At 39.8% G+C, this 24,674-nt stretch overlaps 1 long non-coding RNA gene across 1 annotated transcript in view; it reads left to right on the top strand.

Moving 5' to 3' along the window:
- Positions 1-24,674, top strand: part of LOC105484539 (uncharacterized) — a 234,987-nt gene that overhangs the window by 154,638 nt on the left and 55,675 nt on the right. Inside the window, exon 5 of the long non-coding RNA XR_011611687.1 lies at positions 8,806-8,892. This is a non-coding gene — a long non-coding RNA (uncharacterized lncRNA). The remainder of the gene's footprint in view (positions 1-8,805; positions 8,893-24,674) is intronic.

Raw genomic sequence — 24,674 nt, 5'->3', positions numbered from 1 at the left:
GCCTACAGCAAAAATGAGCTCTAAAAACTCAATGGTTTAACACTCATGAGTTTGGTCAAGGCAGCCCCTATGGGCAATTCTCCAACTGAATTCCACCTTTTCAAATTTATTTGTAAACTCAGAGATATGAGAGTTTGGTTTGCCATACACTTGCAAATATTCACTCTCCCTTTCATCCAACAAAACTTCCAGAGAGGCATGTGAAAGTGATTTTTAAAACCATATGGTGCACCCTTCAAACGGAAACATTATTATCAACAATAACAAAGTGGAAAAATGCATACACTTTTAAATAATGTTATCAAGATACTCCTCTGAGCACCTTTATTCATTGGACTTCAGATTGCACTTCCAACTCCACAACCTTCAACTAAGGAAATGCTCTGTCTTGGTTTCCAGGATGCAGGGCTGAGTAGACTCGGTCTATGTTCTGGATGAAAAAACCAGCGAGTCCATCTAAGGTCCCTGATTCCCACTACCTCACCCTTTTCATTTCTTAGTGGCCATTTAAATTCCAAATGGCACCAGGTTTTACCCTTATACATATAATAAGGCCTTATATTCTAGTGACATTCTCAAATGAAGAAACGACATGCCTCATAAATTCAGAATATAATCCCAACTTCAGAAATGTTCAGCAGTAGTAGCGTTGTAGAATACCATTTTTCTGAACTACATCACTGTTACATGGACCCAAATGACTTTTCCACTGAATTCATTTGTTACTCAGAAAATATTTGAGCACATCATATGTTTCATACACTGAGTAGTGGATGAAAGTAACAGTTACCATATATGTACTGCTTACTATATTCTGTACATTTACATAAACTTACTCATTTAATTCTCATAATGGTCATATGAGAGAGCTACTATTATGAGTCCCATTTTACAAATGGATAGGATGACTTTCTTAGAAAACTAAGGTGCAGAGGCCATAAGTAACCTGATTATTCCATACCAGTGGTTCTCAACCCTGGGGTGATTTTTCCTGTCTTCCAGGGGACATTTGGCAATGTCAGGAGACATTTTTAATTCTCATGATAGGTGGTGCTGAGGGGCTATAAAGCCCAGGGATGCTGCTAAACATTCTATAGTACACAGAACAGCCCCTGCAACAAGGAATAATCCAGTCCAAAATGTCAGTGTTACTGCTATTGAGAAGCCTTGATCTATACCAATTAGCACATGACATCCTTCTGGCAACCGTTATTAGGCCAATGATGAATGTATGACTTAATTTGGCCCAATCAGAATAAAGGAGGGGCCTTTGGGCAGAGGTTACTTCCATTCATTCTTTCCTACTGGATATGAACAGGAAGTGTGTGGCCAGCTGATATCCAGTGGCTGCCATCTTGTTGAATGAACCCATGCTGAGGACAGCAGACTGGAAGGACAGAAATAACCTCTGTCCCTGATGACATTACTGAATAGCACTGAACTATATCTTTCCTGAAACCCAAGCCATCTCTGGACTTTAAGTATGTGGGACAATACATTTGTTTGCATTTTTCAAGCTGTGTGAGTGGGAGTTTTCTGTTTCAGGCAGCTGAAAGTGTCATAACCAACATATTTGGCTAATCACAGAGATTTCTTAGAAAATGCAGCAAAGTCTCTTCCGCATGATCAGATTCCTCTTCTGAAACTTATGCTTCTCCTTTCTGGCTGAACTTTGTCTTACGAGAAGATTAGGAGATAATGCTGTCACCTAGGTTCTCCTTCTGTCTGAAAGACGATACAAGGTTGAGACTTCCTGGCACCCGTCGACAAGCACTTAGAATACATGCCAGAGAAGGAGGGGAAGGCCAAAGCGGGTGCTGCCATCTATGTAGAAACATGGAGTAACAGATACATGGAAAAAACAGAGGGAAATGAATTGCTGAACTCTGTGGTAACGACATCTGTTTATGGGAATAGATGAAATGGAAAAAAGGAGCGGGATATATTTGCAGGAGATGAGCTTGGGAAGGAAGGCCATTCACAGGTGTCCCAGGTGACTTGGGACAATGTATTGAAGGAATTGGAATAGATAATCTTTAAACATTGTTATAGCCTAGCATTTTATCATTTGAAACTAACAGAGATGCCAGCCTGAACTGTTTGGCACTCATACAGCATCCTACGGACTCCGATGGTGGCAGTGCCCATTATTTATTCTGGAAACCACAATCTTGTTACTGCCCAAGTACCTGTATGAGGTAGCATAGAGGGGCCCACCTCCTTTTAGATCATTAGGCACATCTTTAGAGAAGGGAGATAGAAAGTAGTGTGCCTTAGGAAGCCTGAGAATGCCTTAAAGGAAGTATGTGGAATGACTTTCTTAAACATCTATGGCATATTAGGGAATGTTCTGGAGCTGGCATAGACAGGGATCATTTTGTTTTGAATGTGAATTATTAGTTTGTGGTTTTTTTTTTTTCTTTTTCTTTTTTTTTCTTTTGGAGACAGGGTCTCACTCTCTTACCCAGGCTGGAGTGCAGTGGTGTGCTCGTGACTCACTGCAGCCACCACTTCCCTGACTCAAGCGACCCTCCCACCTCAGCCTCCTATAGCTGGGAATACAGATATATGCCACCATGCCCAGTTATTTATTTTTATTTTTTTGGTATAGACGAGGTCTTGGCATGCTGCTCAGGTTGGTCTCAAACTCCTGGCCTCAAGCAATCCTCCCTCCTTTGCCTCCCATAGCCCTGGGGTTACAGGCATAAACCACCACACCCAGACTTAGTTTGGTTTCTGCCCCCTGGAAAATATCATAATCGAACATAATCTGCCAAAAATAACGTGTATTTATGGCGCCTGGTACTTGTCTCTTCATTATATGTGCTTCCTCACATGATTTCAATGAATGTCAATTCCCATTCTGGGTTTGACTATGAATAGCCAGTAAGCACACATTTCCCAGGGGCCTAACTTCCTCCAGACCTCTCTGACATGCACAGAAAAAAAATCAATAGAGAAATCAGGCAAGATGTGCCAACATTCTATTTCCCAGATCCCTAGACAACACAGGAAGAAAGACAGAGTTAGAAGCATGGATAAGTGGGTGCAGAAGGCTCTGAAAAGTACAGGTGACACCACATCTGCATTCAAAGATTTCCTGACTTTATCTCTGAAAAACAAGCATAGTCTATGGACTCCTCTTTAATGAAATCTTTAGCAAGACCGCAGAGTTTCAAGTTTTTGCCTTTTCCCCGATTTCCCAAATTAGCTTTGATTTTATGATTTTGCAGTGATATCCAACAAGGGTGGATTTGGCTGATGGTCCATATTCAGTGTTCCTGCTGAAGTGCAGACACATGGTCCCAGGCTCTCCTGCTGAGCCTTGCCTGTAGACCCGTGGCTCACACACACTCGTTTCACAGTCCATTTCTGTGCTACCACATCAGGCTTTTTCCCTCTGAGACTGAAGAGAAATCGACCTACCCGATCAACTCTCTCCCTTGCATAGTCCTCTCTCACCTGTCGTTAGTCCTCTGGAGCAAGCAGTTTCGTCTTAACCCAGTGGTGAGAGCATCAGACACACTTCAGGAATTTTCAAACTGCAGATCTAGACCTATTAGCAAGTCCTAAAACAAATGTAATAGATTACAACCAGCAGTAATCCCAGCTACTCAGGAGGCTGAGGCAGGAATATTGCTTGAACCTGGGAGGCAGAGGTTGCAGTGACCTGAGATTGCGCCACGGCATTCCAGCCTGAGCGACAGAATGAGACTTCATCTCAAAAAAAAAAAAAAAGAAAAAAGAAAAAAAGTGAAAGAAAGTAGATCAGATCAGAACTGTGGAAAGGGGTGGCCTAAAATCTTAGAGTGGCCTTCATGTAATAGGGGCAAGTATTCTATCACAAAACTTCAATTGTTTATTCTGTTATATAAATGCATCAGTATGAATGCACACATTAAGTCATGATGTAAAATTCATTTCTTAATGTGGGTTGCAATCAAAATAATTTGAAAGCTACTGAAATATTTCATTGGAATATTGTTCCACTATCTCCAAATCTCTTTCCATTGGGAAGTGGCAAGTATGTTGTTTAAGCAACTGGAGAGAAATGCTTTTAGTCATCTACTACATAAACCTATGGACCCCGATATTTCTCTTAGGGAGTCTGTGCCACATGCTACCCAGAAAAATGCTTGGTAGTTCAGCCACCTTCCCTTCCGTTGGTTCCTTCTGCCTCCTTAGCGGAACCCTCAAGAGGAGCAGGCATTGGGACTGGAGAGCTAAATTGAAAGACTGGAGCAGATTCCACATCCCTCCAATGAAATCCACTGAAAAACATTTACTATAACATCTGTTACAGTAAACATCTGCTACTGTACAAGATGAGAAAAGGACAACCATTCTGTAATAGGCCCAGAGCAGAGCAGCTGTGCAAAGAGGGAGCAGAAACTTTATCCACTGCTTGGACATCATTCTTGATGCTTCAAGTTTTTGTGTGTGTGGAGGGGGGAGAAGGGGATAAAAATATACATCACATAAAATTTACCTTTTTAACCATTTTGGTACCAATTAAAAAGCAGTTTAGTTTCACAAGAAAAAGCATGCAAATCCAGGTATATTGTTTATTCTATGTTACTTCACGACCCTAATAGTACCGGGTGGCCATTCTAGAAATTACATTACCATATGGGTACAGGAGAGATATAGGAAAATAAGAAAAACCTTATGCATAGACACATGGGTGACTCTAAAACACCTTTTTCTTATGTGGTAAAGTGCATATATAAATGAAACACCATGCCATTTTAAACCATTTTTAAGTGTGCAGTTCATTGGCATTAAGTATATTCAGATTGTTGTATAACCATCACCATTCTCCATCTTCAGAACTTTTCCATCACCAGGCACAGTGGCTCATGCCTGTAATCCCAGCATTTTGGGAGGCCAAGTCAGATAGATCACTTGAGCTCAGGAGTTTGAGACCAGCCTAGGCAACATGGCAAAATCCTGTTTCTACAAAAAATAAAAAAATTAGCTGGGTGTGGTGGCTTGTTCCTGTGATCCCAGATATTCAAGTGGCAGGGGTAGGAGGATCGCTTAAGCCCAGGAGGCAGAGACTGAAGTGAGCCAAGATTGCACCACTGTACTGCAGCCTCAGAGACAGAACAAGACCCTATCAAAAAAAAAAAAAAAAAAAAGAAAGAAAAGAAAAACTTTTTCATCATTCCAAACTGAAACTCCATATTCATTAAACAATTCCCCACTTCCCTTACTCCTAGCCCCTGGCAAGCATCATTCTATTTTCTGTCTCTATGAATTTGACCACTCTAAATACTTCACTTAAGTAGAATCATACAGTGTTTGTCTTTTTGAGACTGGCTTATTTCATCAGTATAATGCTGTCAAAGTTCATCCATGTTATAGCATGTGTCAGAATTTCATTCCTTGTAAAGGCTAAATATCATTCCATTATTTGTATATATCCAGATGTCATTTAAAAAATACCTTTGCTTCTCCCTGGCATTCACTGTGTCATACTCATTTTGGAACAGGAGCAGAGGGAAGAATGCTATGAAGCTATTATTGTTAAAAAATTTAAAAAAAAAAGACCTGGAGACAGTGGATTGAAAATCCTACAGCCAAAATGCAATCTGGTGACTCCCTTCTCTGGCTCTCATTTGCTGACTTTGGAAGTTTTAAAAGGTTAGAACAACATGCTTTGTTTGTTTGTTTGTTTTTTAATTAGAATGCCAAACTTCAAAACCTTTTGAGAATATTTTTAGTTCTTACCTCTAGAAGGAGGACCCAGCATCCCTTGAAAACAAGTGATTACACTCGCTCCCAGAAAAGCATGTAAGCATCTGTTAGTGGGAAACAGGGGAATGTGCCTTCTTTGGTTTCTTTGTTTCTCTCATTCAACCCCCTCATCCCATTTTCCTTAATGGAACTTAACTGATTTCTAGGGAAGACATTGTGCTAAGTGTAGTTCCTCTCTTTTCCTCACTGTGCAGGTTCTGGACAACCTAGATGCTCAGTAAGAAAGTGAACAGGACATTCATACAGAGTGGAGTTGTTAGAAATGCGACTGGAACAGGGACAGAGCAAGGAATCCTCACGTTTAGGTATTTGATCTCATTATACTGAATGATTCAGCAACACATTCAGGTGTAAATGCTGCTTGATAGGAGACATAGGCACAGTTCATGTTCTCAGGAGCGGAATCCCATCTGAGCATGTCTGTGGGGCTAGGAGCTTTCTTTGCCATAAATAGGGTAACTAAGGCCAGATGAGTCTCAGAGCAAAATTATTCACTGTGCACAAAAATTAAAATAACTCCATTTAAAACTAATCAGCACCAAAGAAGAAAGCAAGGTCAACACACACATTTCCTCCATTTCCAACATAAGAGAAATCCCTCTTGGCTTTTTAGTCATGCTCATTTCTGTTCATTTTTTGGTTCATTTCATGTGCTTTTCCCTGGGTCTGATTTGGGTTGTTAGAATCAGAAATGACAGTCAGAGAACTTTCACTTAAGTCAAGCATTGTATGAAGTCTGTTCTTGGAGAGCCCAGAGCCACCCTGGAAGAGGGAATAGATCATGTATTCATCAAGAAAACTGGAACCTCCTTCTTTTGAAAAGTTTTAGCGTCGGCTGAAAGACATTGAAGGATACTCAGCAGCTCCAAAGGGCTGGAGGAGCGCACACCCTGGGGTTGGGAAGGACCTGTCCTCACACCAAAGGACATTTTCTCCTACGTATCTGCCACCCTGGCCCAAATATCCTTGGAAGTCAGTTGATCCCATGAACCTGGCTTCATTCCAATCCAAATGACCCCTGAGATAGTGTTTCTTTTTTGTTTTTTTGTTTTTGTTTTTATTATACTTTAAGTTCTAGGGTACATGTGCACAACGTGCAGGTTTGTTACATATATATACATGTGCCATGTTGGTGTGCTGCACCCATTAACTCGTCATTTACATTAGGTATATCTCCTAATAGTTTCTTTAGTGTGTGTCTAGCATCCACTAAAATCTGCATAAACCTGCGTGGGAATAATGCGAATTTTTAGAACTCCATTCAAGGCATAATGACTCTGAATCTTGAAGGTGGGGCTCAGGAGTCTACTGTCTTTAACATTCCCAGGGTGCCTTTCCCTTTCCTTTAATCTGTCAGCCACTGAAAGGGCAGAGGGACTTTGGCCAGCTCAGATTTAGGGGAGGAACCATTAATTGACTTGGGAACAGTATCGGGCAGCAGAGCATCCCTTCCAGCAGGCAAGAATGATGATTAGGAAGGGCCAAGAGGAAGTAGTGACCAGTGGCCTTTGGCCATAAAAGAGCCTTGGGCAAATGCCAGAAGTGGAAGGAAAGTTGGGCTCAAAAAAAAACACAGCCTGATTAAAATTTGCCTAGGGATCCAACAGCTTTTAATTCTCCGACTTCATGTGAAAACCAGATTTCTTCTTCCCATTCCTCGACACCCCCTCCAATATATACCCCCATTCCCAGCACCTCTTATCCAACCTAGACATTATCCGAAGTGTAGGTTAGATCCAAATGGCAAGTTTATTAGGGGAAAAGAAGGGGATGTGGAGGTGCTAGGGAAGTGTTGGTTGCCATGGGAACCCCGCCTGCTGCAGAGTCTGAATGGTTGTCTGTTTGCTGACGTCCAGTTCTTTAGGGCAGGCCCTGGCATCGGCAGGGACTGGGCACCACATCCTCTGTGTCTCCCGTTTCCGGCATCCGGCCCAGTGGCATCCACTCCAGCAGATCTCCTGGTAGCAGGCAGGGTGTCCGGGATTGAATGCTTCCTCCTGACCTCTTGTCCTGCTGCTGCCACCCTCCCCAGCTGGGAAATGAAGGGAAGCAGAGGGTGTTTCCCAACTGTTTGAAGAGAGAGTCCTTGTTTTCCTCTTGCATTTCATTCTTTCTTCCCTTGTCATCCAAACATGAACCATTGGCCATTTGCCTGTCTCCTGCTGGCCAGCTGTCCTTGCCATTCTCAATTCTGAATTTTTATTTATCTTGTAGGAACTGTGGAATTTGTTTTCACTCAGCATGGTATAATGGATGAGCTGTTGCTGACTCTAGTTTGTCCTCTTACATGTCACCTCCAGAAGCTGATTAGAAAGGCTGAAATGACCACCATCCAAAAGATATAGGGGCATATTTCATGGTTTTAGTCTATGTGAAAGGTTGTTAGAGCAGGTTAGGAAAGACCAAGGCCTCTAGCTCAAAGTGGTCAGCTCATGCTGTGTATGGACTGTACACCATCGTGTTGTAGGCCACTAATCTCCATGCCAATCCTTCCAAGTGCCACTGGTTTCATATTTCTAGGCCTTTACATGGCCCATTCCTTCTGTTTGTAAAGTCCTTGATGCTCATTTTTACTTTGGCCCACCAAGCCCTGAGTGCACTGTTCTTTGCTTCCCTCCCCAGCAGCAAATCACAACCTCTCTCCTTTTCTAATTCACCTTGTTTGACACCAAGTTCTTTCTGCAATTTTAAAAACAGGCTTAACTATTTTCTGCTTCAGGGTCTTTGCACACCCATGACCCTCTCTCTGGAACTGTCGTACCTGGCTTTTCACGTGGTTCATTCCTTCTTATCTTTCAGAAACTATCTAACAACCTCCTCAGCAACGACTTTCTTGATCTCTGACAGGCCCCCTTCTTGTTCTCCCGATCTTAGCATCCTTCCTAACTTCACATTTTATAGATATCTGTTTACCTTTTTATTGCCTGACTTCTAACTAACTGTAAGGGCCAGTGAGACACAAACTATCTCAGTCTGTTTTGTGTTGCTATAAAAGAACACCACTGAGTTGGTAATTTATAAAGAAAAGAAATGCATTTCTTACAGTTCTGGTGGATGAAAAGTCCAAGGCTGAGGAGTCTACATCTGGTGAGGATTTTCATGCTGCGTGATCCCCTGGTACAAGGCAGAAAGGTAAGAGAGCAAGCATGTGTGCATGTGAGAGGGACCAAACTTGCTTTTAGAACAAACCCACCCTGCACAATAATGACATTAATCCATTCATGACCTAATCACTTCTTAAAGGGCCTACCTCTCAACACTGTTGCATTGAAAATTAAGTTTCCAACACCTGAACTTTGGGGGTCACATTCAAACCATAGCAGGGACTTTTTCTGTTTCCACCAACTCTGTACTTAGAATGCCTTATCTCAGTATATGGTGCATAGGGTACTCATTGAATATTTATTGAATATACGAAAGAGTGGTAATTTCTACTCATCCTTTTAAATTCCACCCTGGAGTCAGTTGCCTCTTTCTGTAAATCTTCCCCGACTGCCTCTCCCACAACCTAGCTCACTTTGCAGATCTAGGTTGGTGTCTGCCTGGGTGCTCCCCTGTGCCCTGGGCCTACCTCCACTTGCTGCCTCATGGTGCCTGTTGGCAGTCCCTTTCTTCAAGAAGATGATGAGCTTTGTAAAGGCAAGATTATAACTTTGGTTTCTATATCACAGGATCCAGAAAAATACCTGACATATAGAGATTGCTTTACTTGACCAATGTTGGTAATATGAATGCCTGGATGATTAAATAAATGACTGTTAGGTGACATTTCAGAGATGTATAGAAAATTTGGTGGGGGGCTACTACCAAGTTCAAACAGAGACAGGGATAAGTTTCAGTTCTTATGTTTCCTGGTCCTTCATTTTATCAGATGATATTCCAGTAATTTAGACAGGAAATAATTTGGCAAAAGCCTTAAAGATAAATTAAACCAAGGAGTCCTGAATCTTTTATGACTGAAAAGACCCTATGTTTATAGGATATCATGATGTTTAGTTTCCAAATGTTGAAACACTTGAGCGGGAATTGAGTTTCAGACACCTCTTTGGGCCTCAGTTTTTTTCATCTGTAATCAGAAGAATGGAGAAGATAATCTCTAAAGTATGTTCCAGCTCTAACATTTTGTGATTAAAAATAAAAATCAAGGCAACTAACATTAACCTTCCAATGCCTTGAAAAATTCCCAGTGACTTTGGAGCTCACTAGAGATGCTCTAGGGAAGAAGAGAATCCTGACTGAGAACCTCAGCTTTGAGCATCTCAGGTTTGCTGCTCTTCCTCAAGCTCAGAGTCACCTCCTTTCCCACATGAAGTGGGTCTTGGTTCAAAAGATTATGGGGGGAAAGCAGAATGTGAGACAAAGCATATTAGGAGCAGAAGAGAGACTCTCAGAACATGACTCTAACTCCGTTGTTCCAGGGAGGTGTGATGCTAAGGGGGCCAGAGGCAGGCATGGCTGCTTCAGAGAGCATGAGAGGGCTCAGAAGGAGAGAAAGAACAAAGATGGTGGAGACACTGTTATTAAAGTTCACATGAGTTGAGAGGAAGAAACATTGAAACAAACAAAGGAAGAAGAGGATAAGAATAAAATGTAGCAGAAAGGTTACAAGTCCAGGGGTCAAACTTTGTATGTGGCTTAGCTTGGCCACTAATAGTTGTGTGAACTTAAGAAAACCTCTTGACATCTCTGGTCCTCGATATCTGAATCTGTAAAATTGGGACAATAACACCCTTCCCACAACACAGACTATTTTTCAGATAGAAATAAACATATGTAGGTGAAAGTGCTTGAAAAGAAATTTTTTAATATAATAATTGAAACAACTAGATAGAAGATAAATAAGGAAATAGGGGACTTAACATAATAAATCAACTAGATTTAACATATACATATAGAACACTCTAGTAAACAACAATAGCATTCACATTCTTCTCAAGAACACATGGGATATTTTCCAAGATAGACTGTATGTTAGGCAGCAAACTAAGGCTCAGTAGACTTAAGAAGATAGATATTGTACAAAGTATCTTCTCCAACCACATAGGGATGAAGTTAGAAATCAATAACAGAAGTAAACTGAAAATTTTACAAATTTATAGAAATTAACACAACCTTTAACAACCAATGGATCAAAGAAGAAATCAACAGGGAAATTAAAAATTACTTGGAGATGAATGAAAATGAAAATACAACATACCAAAACTTATGAATGCAGTAAAAGTAAAAGTAAGGGGGAAATTTATAGTATAATTTATTACTTTATTTTTAAATTTAATTTAATATATACATTTTTTGAGATGGAGTCTTGCTCTGTCATCCAGGCTGGAGTACAGTGGCATGATCTTGGTTCACTACAACCTCCTCCTCCCAGGTTCAAGAATTCTCATACTTCAGCCTCCAAGTAGCTAGAGCTACAGGCATGTACCATTACATCCAACTAATTTTTGTATTTTTATTAGAGATGGAGTTTCACCATATTGGCCAGGGTGGTCTTGAACTCCTGACCTCAAGTGATCGTCCTACCTCAGCCTCCCAAAGTGCTGGGATTACAAGTGTGAGCCACTGCACTTGGCCTAATTTCCTTCTTTAAAAAACAAGAAAGATCTCAAATCAATAGCATAACTTTACAACTTAAGGAACTAAAAAAAAAAAAAAAAAAAAAAAAAGGAAAACCAATAAAAAAATTAAGGAAACCAAAAGTTGGTTCTTTAAAAACAGAAATAAAATTAACAACCCTTTAGCTATATGGACTAAGAAAAAATTACTAAAATCAGAAATGAATGCGTGAGCATTACTACCAATTCTACAGAAATAAAAACAATTAAAAGAGAGAACTATGAAGAATCACATGCCACCAAACTGGAAATGGACAAATTTCTAGAAGCACAAAAACCTACTGAGACTAAATCATAAAGAAATATAAAGTCTAAACAGACCTATAATGAATAAGGAGATTGAATCAGTATTCAAAAATCTCCCAACAAAGAAAAGCACTAGACCTGATAGAATCACTGGTGAATTCAACCAAACATTTAAAGAAGAACTATCCAACCCTTCTCAAACTGTTCAAAAATTGAAGAAAAGACCAACACTTCCTAACTCATTCTATGAGGCCAGCATTACCCCAATACCAAAGCTAGGCAAAGGCACTATAAGAAAAGAAAATTACAAATCAATATTTCTTATGAACATTGGTACAAAAATTACCAACAACATACTAGCAAACTGAATTCAACAGCATATTAACATGATTATTTATTATGACCAAGTGGGATTTATTTTTGTAATGCAAGGATGGTTCAATATACAGAATTGATCAGTTTAATATACCACATCAACAGAATGAATGAAAAAAAGATCACATTATTGATGCAGAAAAAGCATTTGACAAAATTCAACACTCTCTCATGATAAAAAACACTCAACAAACTAGGAGCAGAAGTAAACTACCTCACCATAATAAAAACCATATGTAAGAAACCCACAGTAAACATCATACTTAATGGTGAAAGACAGAAAGCTTTTCTCTAAGATCAAGAAGAAGTCAAGGATGTTTGCTTTTACCATTTTATTCAACATAGTACTGGAAGTTCTAGCCACAGGAATTAGGCAAGAAAGAAATAAAAGAATCCAAATTGGAAAACAAAATGTAAAACTATTTCTGTTTGCAGATGATATGAACTTGTATGTAGAAAACACTAAAGATCCCACAAAAATTGTTAAAATTAAATGAGTTCAACAAAGTAGCCAGCTAAAAAGTCACCACAGAAAAATCAGTTGCATTTCTATACACTAACAATGAACAATCTAAAAAGGGAATTATGAAAATAATTTCATTGATTATGGCAGCAAAAAGAATAAAATACTTAGTAATTAATTTAACCAAAGAGGTGAAAGACTTGTATGATTAAAGCTATAAAACATTGCTGAGAAAATTCAAGAAGACATAAATAAGTGGAAATACATTTCATATTATTGAATTGGAAGACTTAATATTGTTAAGATGGCAATACTACCAAAAGCAATCTATAAATTCAATGCAATCACTTTCAAAATCCAAAATTTTTTTTTGTAGAAATAGAAGAGCCTATCCTAAAATTCATATGGAGTTTTAAGGGATCCTGAATAGCCAGAATAATCTTGAAAAAGAACAAATCTAGAGGATTCATATTTCCTGACTTCAAAATTTACCACCAATCTACAGTAATCAAAACAGTGTGGTACTGGCATAAAGATAGACATACAGATCAATGAAATAGAATAGTGAGCCCAGAAGTCAATCCTCACATATATGGTCAAGTGATTTTTGACAAGGGTGACAGGATCATTCCATGAAAAAGGACAGTGTTTTCAATAAATGATGTGGGAAAAACTGGATATGACATGCACAATAATGAGGTTGAATCCTTACCTAACACTATATACAAAAATTAACTCAAAATGGATCAAAGATCTTAATATAAGACCTAAAACTATAGAACTCTCATAAGAAAACAGGGCAAATGCTTCATGACATTGGATTTGGCACTGAATTCTTGGATATGACACAAAAACACAGCAATAGAAGAAAAAATTAGACAATTGGACCTTATGAAAATTTTAAAATTTTGTACATCAGAAGATGCTATCAACTTAGTAAAAATGAGGTCCACAGAATGGGAAAAATATTAGCAAATAGTATATCTGTAGAGATTGTATCCAGACTATAAAGAGCACTCCTAAAACTCAATGAAAAAGCAAATAACCAAATTCAAAAATGGGCAAAAGACTTGAATAGACATTTCTCCAAAGAAGATATACAAATGGCCAATAAGCATATGAAAAGATGTTTAACATCACTAATCATTAGATAAATGCAAATCAAACCCATAATAAAATACCACCTCACCTCCTTTAGGTTGGCTACTATTTAAAAACAAAATAATCACAGAAAATAATGTGTATTGGTGAGAATGTGAAGAAATTAGAACTCTTGTGCACTGTTGTTGGGAATGTAAAATAGCACAGTCACTGTGGAAAACAGCATGGCAGTTTTCCAAAAAATTAAAAACAGAATGTTTGTATTATTCAGCAATTCTGCTTCTGGAGGTATACCCCAAATAACTGAAAGCAGGGTCTGGAAGAGATATTTGTACACCCATGTTTTTGGCAGCACTATTCACAATAGCTAAAATGTGGAAGCAACACAAGTGTCCATTGATAGATGAATGGATAAACAAATAGTGGTATATAAATACAATGGAATATTACTCAGCCTTACAAAGGAAGGAGATTCTGACATATGCCACAACATGGATGAAACTTGAGAACATTATGCCAAGTGAAATAAGCCAGTCACACAAAGATAAATACTGTATGATTCCACTTACATTAGGTAGGTAGAGTAGTCAAAAATCATAGACACAGGAAGTAGAATGGTGTTTGATGTGGACTAGAGCGGGGGGAATTGGGAGTTATTGTTTAATGGATACAGAGTTTTAGTTTTACAAGATGTAAGAGTTATAGAGATGAATGTGGTGATGGTTGCACAACACTATGAATGTATTCAATATTACTGAACTGTACAATTAAAAATGGTTATGATGGGAAATGTTATACGTATTTCCTCATAAAAATGTTATGTGTATTTAATCAAATAAAAAAAAATTTTTACTATGTCAATTAATAAGTCAACAAGTTTGCAAAAAACTACTTAAGAGAGTAAACAGTTTCCAAGACCTCTCAAGTATTTCAGAAAGGTACCTTTAGATTTTGACAGTAGAGTCACCAACTGATTGTTAATAATGTTGATTTTTGTGCTAATTTAAAACTGTTCCAAATGCAATGTGATGTCCTACATTATGTTTCAGAACAGAAAATTGAAATCTGAATAAAGTGTCAAGTTTAGTTAATAGTATTGTACTATTAGTACTAATAGTAATGCTGACTTCTTAGTTTTAGCAAATGTACCATGGTAATGTAGGATGTTAACATTTAGAAAATCTGGATAAAGGGTAAAAAAAAAATGAATAAAAGCAGAAATGATTGGGTCAACAGGGTTAACAGCAGAAAGATTTATGGAATAATACAGCAAAAAATACTACCACATTAAAGACATGCTACCAGGAATTTATAACTCACAAGGAAATGGATCAAAGAGGCCAGATAATTGTTTTTCTTCCCAAAGGCTTGGTCATATTTTCCCAATTGTTTAAAAGAGAAAAATTAATAAATGTTATCTTTATTTTGCCCAATGGTAACTTACAGGAACTGGAAGGGTTGGGCCAGGACATTGGGTTGATGGATCAAAATATGCTTTGATGGAGCTAAATCCCAGGTAATTACAGCCCTGGAAAGGTTCCCTGAACTCAAGGGCCTGGGCTAGTCTGCCCTCCAATCATCTATGCAGTCAGCCAGGGTGACAGAAAAACCAAGTGACCAGCAAAGTTTGGAATCTAGAGCCAGAAAGGATAGCCAGAGGGGATGTAGCTCAAATATTAGACATTGATGGAGGTTGTAAAAGCTCATCACTAGGTAAGAACAGACCTTTAAAGACAGAAGAGTGACAAATGAAAGCAGACAGCTGCTGTTATTCCTACTCAGGGTTCAAATTCAAAATCCATACACAGGAAAATGGGTCAAGCTGGCCAAATCCATCTTCAGGGCCCCTTCTTGCATGGAGTATCATCTCCAAACCAGGCCCTTGTCTAGTGTCTTGCCAACTAGGATATCCTTCCTTGCACCAAGCCCTTTTGTTGGGCCCACCTGACTTTCCTCTTTGCTGTGGCATCCCCATCAACATTCCATGTTATTGGTAAGCCCTCTGAGCCTTTACCTTCAAGCCCCCCAATCCTTTCTGTAGAGGCTTGCTATGTCTCCAAGCCAAGCACTAGCCAAACCTTGCTTATATGCAAATAGCAGAGGGCCAGAAGGAGCCAGCCCTCTAGGTAGCCTCTTATGCTTCCTGCTCTGTGGATTCCTAGCACACACATCTATCAACTTTTTCCTATAATGGATCAGATAGTAAATACCTTAGGCTTTGTGGGCCATATGGTTTCTCTTGTAACTACTCAACTCTGTTGTTCTAAAACAAAACAAAACAAAACAAAACAAAACAAAAAAAGCACAGGAAAAAAAACAGCCATGGACAATATGTGAATGAATGAGTATGGCCACATTCCGATGAAATTTATTTATGAACCTAAAATTTAAATTTCATTTAATATTCATATATTTTGAAATATTATGCTTCTTTTGACTTGGCCCATGAGCCATAGTTTTCAGATCCCTACCCTATTGCAGTGCTGTCTAGTAGAGTAATCACGGTTGACTCCTGAGCACCTGAAATGTGGCTATCTGAATTGAGATGTGCTGAAAGTATAAAGTAGGCCCCAGATTTTCAAGACTTAATACCAAAAAAATATAAAATATCTCAAGAATTATGTTGATCACACTGAAATGATAGCATTTCAGATACATTGTAATAAAATATACTATTAATTTCACCTGGTTTCTTTTTACTTTTTGAAATGGGGCTACTAAAAAATGTACATGTACATATGTGACTTGCATTGTTTTTGTTGGATGGCAGTGCCAGAAAGGCAAAGCTTCAGCCTCCCCTGAATGAATTCATAGGTTAATTAGAGCACCCTTGGAGATCATCAGGGCTGGCTCTGAGAGGCGAAGCACTCCCCTCAAATCTCACAACTGCTTGGACAAGGACGCTGGTGTTCTTGTGCTATCAGCCTGTGGCAATCCTATCACGTCAACTTGATTCAGGAGAGATGAGGGGTTCTACCCCTGCAAGGAGCAGGCAGAGCCCTGTGATGACCCTACATCCTCCAGAAAGTAAACACCCTTCTGCTCTGTCAGTCCCCGATGTTATGATAACTTCTTTACAATCTTTTTCATTTACCAATTCTACTTTTTTCTTCAAAGTCTGCCCCAGGGCCACTGATCAGCATTCTAGATGGACTTGTTAAACTATACAGATTACCAGCCTTGCCCCCAAAGATAGCAAATCAGTAGGTCTGAACTGGGGTCTGTGTGTCTGCACTTCAAAAAGAAACCCCTTGGATGCTTTTTACAAAATTTTTATTTATTTTATTATATTTTAGGTTCTGGGATACGTGTGCAGAATGTGCACATTTGTTACATAGGTATACATGTGCCATGGTGGTTTGTTGCACCCATCAACCCATAATCTACATTAGGTATTTCTCCTAATGCTATCCCTCCCTTAATCCCCACCCACCAACAGGCCCCGGTGTGTGATGTTCCCCTTCTTGTGTCCATGTGTTCTCATTGTTCAGCTCCCACCTGTGAGTAAGAACATGTGGTGTTTGGTTTTCTGTTCCTGTGTTAGTTTGCTAAGAATGATGGTTTCCAGTTTCATCCATGTCCCTGCAAAGGACATGAACCCATCCTTTTTTATGGCTGCATAGTATTCCATGGTGTATATGCGCTACATTTTCTTTATCTAGTCTATCATTGATGGGCATTTGGATTGGTTCCAAGTCTTTGCTATTGTGAATAGTGCTGCAATAAACATATGTGTGCATGTGTCTTTATAGCAGAATGATTTATAATCCTTTGGGTATATACCCAGTAATGAGATTGCTGGGTCAAAGGGTATTTCTGGTTCTAGATCCTTGAGGAATCGCCACACTGTTTTCCACAATGGTTGAATGAATTTACACTCCCACCAACAGTATAAAAGCGTTCCTGTTTCTCCACATCCTCTCCAGCATCTGTTGTGTTCTGACTTTTTAATGATGGCCATTCTAATTGGCATGAGATGATATCTCATTGTGGTTTTGATTTGCATTTCTCAAATGACTGGTGATAATGAGCTTTTTTTCATGTGTTTGTTGATCACATAAATGTCTTCTTTTGAGAAGCGTCTGTTCATATCCTTCATCCACTTTTTGATGGGGTTGTTGTTTTCATATAAAAGGATGATTCTTTACACACATTAACCTTTGAGTTCTGCTATTCCTGAGGTGGCTTTGGAATCCTGATCTGTAATGACACAGTGTCAAATTGTTTTGTAGAGTAGGAAAATAGACTAAAGATTAAAATAGGTTGAAAGCCCTTATTTTGCAAGCACCATGTTCTCCTTGAGAGAAAGTAATCACATAGGTAACATAACAACAACTGCAGCAGTAGCTTTTGGATAATCATGATTTCCCTTCTGTGTACACTCTCAGGTCTCTCGAAAAAGAGCAGTTTTGGATCTGAAAGGCAGCTCTGATGCCTCTGAATTCCTTGCAGACTGTGCCTTTTAGTACTCTGTACAACACCAGCTGCATGTGGGTGCATACTATATTTTAAATAGTTTTAGTGAAAATATTCCCGGTGTGTGCAGAGAATGAAAGTTTAGCCAATACTCACCACAAATATTGCCATGGTTGACAGTTCTGCATTCTAGCATGAGCCAGAAATTCAGAACAATTCATGTGCTGACTTTAAATACTGGGGGAGATACATTAGAATGCTGTTTCTTTTGTCATAAAAGGGTCTTTAGTTTTGAGATTTTACTGGTAGTAATGGTGCATGAAACTAATGACAACACGTCTATAAGATACATAATTTGAAAGTGTGGCCAGCGCAATCTTAATATTGTAGGTAAGATAAGAGTATTTTCAAATTAAAGTTAAGCAAAGAAATAATGCATTTATGAGAGAAGTAGCCACATCCTGTTTCAAGATGACAAACACAGGCTTCCCAGTTACGATCCAGGAAAGGGTTCAGTTTTCCCAAGAAGACTTTGACGTGCCACTGCAATTTTAGTGTTAGTCAAAATATTCTAAATGTTGGCGATTGCCAGAAGGATGTCAGGTACAAACTAAAAGATATTGTCTTAGCTTTGTGTAAGCTCATGATGATCTATTACTTGGAATGCCTCAAGCAGTTAGAGTTGTATCATTCTGATAAAGAAATGGAAATGTTCTGAGAAAGAAGTCAAGTATAAGTATTTATGTATATATTAATTGATGCATTGAGCGAATATGTGAGTACCTAATTTAATGTAAGTCACTAGAAAATATATACAGAACCTGGTCTCAAGTAGCTAGGAGAAATATGAAAGAGCTAGTGCAACCAAAATCCAACAAGAAAGTGACAAGTATCATGCAAAGAATACAGGATATATGGTCCTATGGTATTACTTCACTTGAGAATGAAATCACTTCCATCTGGGGGCCACCAAAAAAGGCTTCAAGGAGGGAGGCAATGTTAATCCAAAATCTACACTACAAAAAAGTATAGATTTTGCCTATGAGGATACAGGGAATAGGTGGCGAAAAGGGAATAGTATTTCTATTTGAAGAGTGGTGGGAAAATGAACGCATATACAGGGAACAGTCTGGAGCTTGTTGGTTCACTTGGAGCTTTCATGAAGTAAGGTGTTGAGACCGCTGCCTTATATAAACACTGTACACATACTTTTTGGCCTGGAAATATAAGACCTTTAAAGCATGATAAAATAAATCTAAAGAAAACCAAAAGTTTCTACTAGGGGAAATTGAAATTCACAGATCTTGTAGTATTAGAATTAAGGACTACTCTGTAATGATTGAAAACAGCATTAGCTCAAATAAGAGGAAGCACATAGGAAGAGTTAATCTAATGAGAACTGTTGGCCGGGTGTGGTGGCTCACACCTGTAGTCCCAGCACTGGGCGGCCAAGGCAGGCGGATCATGAGGTCAGGAGTTTGAGACCAACCTGGCCAACATGATGAAACCCCGTCTCTAGTGAAAATATAAAAAGTAGCCAGGTGTGATGGCAGGCCCCTGTAATCCCAGCTACTTAGAAGGCTGAGGCAGAAGAATTGCTTGAACCCGGGAGGCAGAGGTTGCAGTGAGCTGAGATGGCAGCATTGCACTCCAGCCTGGGTGACAGAGCAAGATTCCATCTCAGAAAAAAAAGGAAAGAAAAGAAAACTGTTACTCAAGACTTTATGTAAGCAGAACATTCAGATTCAAGAGGAATTGAATTAACTTATAGATAACAAGACTGTCAGGTTGTTAAGAGAGCTAAACAGTGTTTCAGGGGACCTTAACCCCAACCTTATGTGGTCAGTGGCTTGTAAAGAGTGTGATTCTCACCCCAAAATGCCTTAGTCCAAGAGGTTTTTTTTTTTTTTTTTTTTTTTTTCTGAGACAGAGTCTCGCTCTGTCACCCAGGCTGGAGTACAATGGCGCGGTCTCAGCTCACTGCAATCTCTGCCTCCCAGGTTCAGGCGATTCTCCTGCCTCAGCCTCCCAAGTAGCTGGGACTACAGAAACCCAGCATCACACAGGGCTAATTTTTGTATTTTTAGTAGAGACGGGGTTTCACTATGTTGACCAGGCTTGTCTTGAACTGCTGACTTTGTGATCCGCCCGCCTCGGCCTCCCAAAGTGCTGAGATTACAGGCGTGAGCCACTGCGCCTGGCCAGTCTAAGAGTTTAATTGGTTCAAAGCTTGGGTTTAGGATTCAGACAGATCTGAGTCCAAGTCCTGTTCTATAGCATGCAAGATAGGTGACATTGAGCAATTATAGTTGAGCCTTGAATAATGCAGGGATTAGGAGCACTGACCCCCAATGCAATTGAAAATTCATCCATGTATAACTTTTGAGTGGCCAAAAACTTAACTACGAGTAACCTACCATTGCTTGGAAACCTTACCTATAACCAGAAACAGATGGTTAACATGTATTTTGTATGCTATATGTACTATACTATCTTATTACAATAAAGTAAACTAGGGAAAAGAAAATATCATTAAGAAACTCATGAGGAGAAAATACATTTACAGTACAGTACTGTATGTATTGTTACTGTAAGTTTATGTTGTCTGTTTCTAAGATGAATCCTCCATCTGAAATGGCAGATGCCACAGCTGCAGACCTCAGTCTATGGTACATATCAAGCAATTCAGCTTCTTCTAGGAATGTCATGACTTTTCTTTCCTTTTTGGGAGCACTTCCAACATTATTAATGGCACTTCGCATGAGTCCCATGGTGTTACTCAGAGTTTATGGGAATGCACTAAACATGATGAAAAATAAGCAAGAACCAGTTTACTGGAGAGACAAACTGCTCACTCTAGATGATCAGCATCACACAGTGTTTTAAGTGGATACTCATGATATTTGAGCTCACTGCAATAGCAGCAGGAGGTGACTCCAAACAGTTAACTTTATGCAGTAACAACTTGATACTACATCTTTTTTTTAAATTTTGTTTTTGAGACGGAGTCTCACTCTGTCGCCCAGGCTGGAGTGCAGTGGCGCAAGCTCTGCTCACTGTAAGCGCCGCCTCCCGGGTTCACGCCATTCTCCTGCCTCAGCCTCCCAAGTAGCTGGGACTACCAGCACCCACCACCACGCCCAGCTAATTTTTTGTATTTTCGGTAGAGACAGGGTTTCACCATGTTAGCCAGGATGGTCTCGATCTCCTGACCTCGTGATCCGCCCACCTTGGCCTCCCAAAGTGCTGGGATTACAGGCGTGAGCCACTGCACCTGGCCAATACTACATCTTTATGTTTGTTTGGATTTCTCTTGACTGCAAATGGCACTGGTCTGTAAGTGTGTGTGTAAATTTTGATACATTTTAACTTATTTTTACAGATTTGTATATTTTATGGTAGTAAATGATAAAATAGACTAACATCTTTTTATTCTTTATGTATTCATGACATATCTTTTTCTTAATTTTTTTATTTTTTAGGCTACATCATTGGTCTGTGAGTTTTTTTCAAATTTTCGCAGATCTCCAAACAATATTCCAATATATTTGTTGAAAAAAATTCAGCTGTAAGTGAATTCATGCAGTTCAAGCTTGTTCAAGGGTGATCTGTGCTTTATCTTAGTTCCCTACTTGTTTGTAAACTGTTGATGATGATATCCATTCCTCAGGGTTGTTTTGAGAACAACCATAGTAAGTAAGCAAAATGCTTAAGAAGTGGTTAGCAGAATGTCAGCACCGTGTAGTAGATATTGGCTGTTGTTGTTATTGCCTGAGTTGGATGGACCATGGGCCCAATTTGAGGTGACATTTCCTTTGGCCTAAATTTAGGGTTTCAAAGGAGTAAGTAAGTATGTCAGTGCCTGCCTTCATGAGGGATCCTAACGAACATGCATGTTGTATGTCACATAGCAACATACCCAGGGACTGTCCCTCTGTGTACCTGTAGCATTGAGTGGCCTGGGTCACAAGTGAATTTGATTTTAGGTATCCAAAGTCTTCAACTGTCAAGATCAAAAATCCACACAAGACTAATCCTGTCTTGCTCCCAGGGCTGGGCTAAGACTTAGAGGTTTTTCAGGGCAAGAAATGAATAAATTAGCTGTAAGAGTGTCAGGGCCAGGCTAAAACAACATGGTCTGAGGGAATGTGATATTGAGCTGGGATTGAAATCACAGGGAGCCGTGGCTGGTCTGTGCAAAAAAGAAAGTTAAAATTGCTTGTAGGGGAAAAACACCAAAACACACAGCTTTCAGGAGTCAAGGAAAACAAGGAAAGTAATGGCCTACTAAGAGAGAGGCCATGAGGAACCTATCTGGAAAGACTGAATGGCCAAACTAGAGGCCATGAGGATCCCACCTGGGAAGATTAAATTCAAAGCTGAACTCCTGAGCTAATAATTTACTCAAAGCTGGGCTGCGAGGGCCAGTCTCAAGAAGCTCTAAAGAAATGCAGTGGACAGAGAGTGGGAAGTTAACTACAGTGACTCAGCAGGGCTGGAGTCAGCCATCCCTTCCCCTTTGCAGACTGCTTTTGTCATGTGTTAGGTGATGTCTGTTGTAATGGAGCAAGGAGACACCACGGCAATGTGCAGTCAGGGCTCTTCTGAGCTCATTTCTCAGAACCACTTCCCCCTTCCCTCAACAAGCTTTCTCATGGGGCCCTCTGTTACCAGTCTTTCAGAAGCACCACCACAAAGATCTCCTTCTGTCATTAGATGCTCCTATCAAAGAGAGCTCCCCCTCTTCTCCTGTATTCCTCTAAAACCTAACCCCAGGCTCCCCTCAAAGTCTTCTTCCGAGTTCACATATCTCAATTATTTTGAAAAGAAACCCCAGTACTCAGGAACAGTCAAGATGTGAAAGAAACGAGACTGGGAACAAAGTTGGACCTTGGATAGTGAACAATAATCACAACCTTCAATCTTCCTTTAGTATGAAAGCTCTGGTCTCTGAAGTCCCTCTCCAAGGTCACTGCCAGGTGAGGGTGGGAAGGGCTGACATAGGTCTTAGGTCCTTCCTAGCAACCTGGCCATGCGTGGGAAGGAATTCAAGTGTTTTCTTACTCTCGTACATCTTCACTGCATCTCTTAGTTTTCGTCGACTCCTTCCTTTTGTCTCTGCGTGTTTATCTCCCTGCCAGCAGCCCTCCACCTTTAGAGCTTTCCCTAATAACCTGAGGACTTTCAGAGTGAAGCAGGAATAGGGAGGCAGTGAGGTGTAATAGGAAGATCTTCCCAGAGCTGAGATTTCCCAGGTGTTCAGTGAAATATTTTGGGTTTAGTAGAACATTTTAAAAAATGCTTTTGAACATTGGCACTAAAAGTAAAACCCAAACTCATCCCTTCTTCTTTAGACTTTTTCCCGGCTCCTTTGCACCAGACATTCAGTAACTGATACTCCTTGAGCGTCTACTATGTGCTGGACACTGTAATAAGCTCTAGTGAGACAGAGAAATCAGACAGAGTTCTTGCTCATAAGGAGTATATAGTCAAAGAAAATTCCAATTATATTTATCATTTGTTGACATACACCTTAGAGACCTACTATGTGCCAATTCAGTTTTTATCAAACACAGTCTACAGGCCTAACCTGATAAGTTTGCTGGTACAGGAAAGGAGGTAGGAAACTTGGTGCCTGCCATTGAGGGGTGGGGTTTAACAGTAACAGGAGAAGGAAGTAGGAGGAAGGAAGGATGGGAATCGGGTAGGGAAACACGGTGCCCTCCCCTTGCCTGGGGCCGTTGGAGACCCTCCACATGCTGTTACTCACACCTATGCAAGGGGCTTCTTTGCTCATCATCTGGGTTTCCAGGTAGGGCTGGGCCAGCAGAAATCTATAGGGGCAGAACATCCCACCCTGGTGCCTTTCTCTGAGGCCAGGGCCAGTGGGAAAGGCCAAGGCAGGGCTGTGGCCTCAGATTACACTGTTGCTCCCACGAGGCAGACAAGCTTGGAGAACAGGGCTCTGGCGCCGAGGAAGACCTCTGAATTCCATCTCAAACCCATGATTAGCACTGTAATCTTAAGTCACTTGACCACTCTGTGCCTTGGTTTTCCTCAGCCATAAAATGGGGACAGAGTACCTACATCACTGGGTTATTATGAGAATTAAATAATTTAACCCTGCATAGCACATAGTTCATGCTCAGTAAGGGGTCACTGGCCCAGACAGTACACCAGGGACCCACACATGTGTCTTCTAGTCAAGCAAGCATTCAACCAGACTCAAATTTTATCAAAAACTATTGTCATTATCTGAAGCACATGGTAATGAATTCATCTGAATAACTAGTTCAAAATTGTTTTGAACATAGCTATCCTTGGAAAATGAAAATAAAGTCTTTATAAGTATTTTTCTAAACTGGAATGTGGCAGGGAGTAGATTAGGAACCCACTTTCCATCACTTTCCAAACATGACCAGGTTTAACGGGACATATTCTGACACTCCATCCTGGAGATGACTTCTTTAAGGAGCAGTTGTTGGGCAACAGCCACTTTCATCATTTTGGTTAGTAACTAACTCTGAGTAACCGTCTTACCAGAGAAAACAGTTAATGTCTTAAAAATCTTTCTGACTCCAACTCCAGTGAGTAGGAATTTTAAGTCATGAATACTACTAATTGTAATACCCTGACTCCTGATTATCATTATAGCTAACATGTATTGAGACCTTACTAAATACCAGCTACTGTCCTAA

This window comes from Macaca nemestrina, chromosome 1 (assembly GCF_043159975.1).
Source record: "Macaca nemestrina isolate mMacNem1 chromosome 1, mMacNem.hap1, whole genome shotgun sequence".
In the NCBI taxonomy this organism is placed as follows: domain Eukaryota; kingdom Metazoa; phylum Chordata; class Mammalia; order Primates; family Cercopithecidae; genus Macaca; species Macaca nemestrina.
The sequence above is the reverse complement of the archived record's forward strand: the minus strand, read 5'-3'. Positions and strand labels throughout refer to the sequence as shown.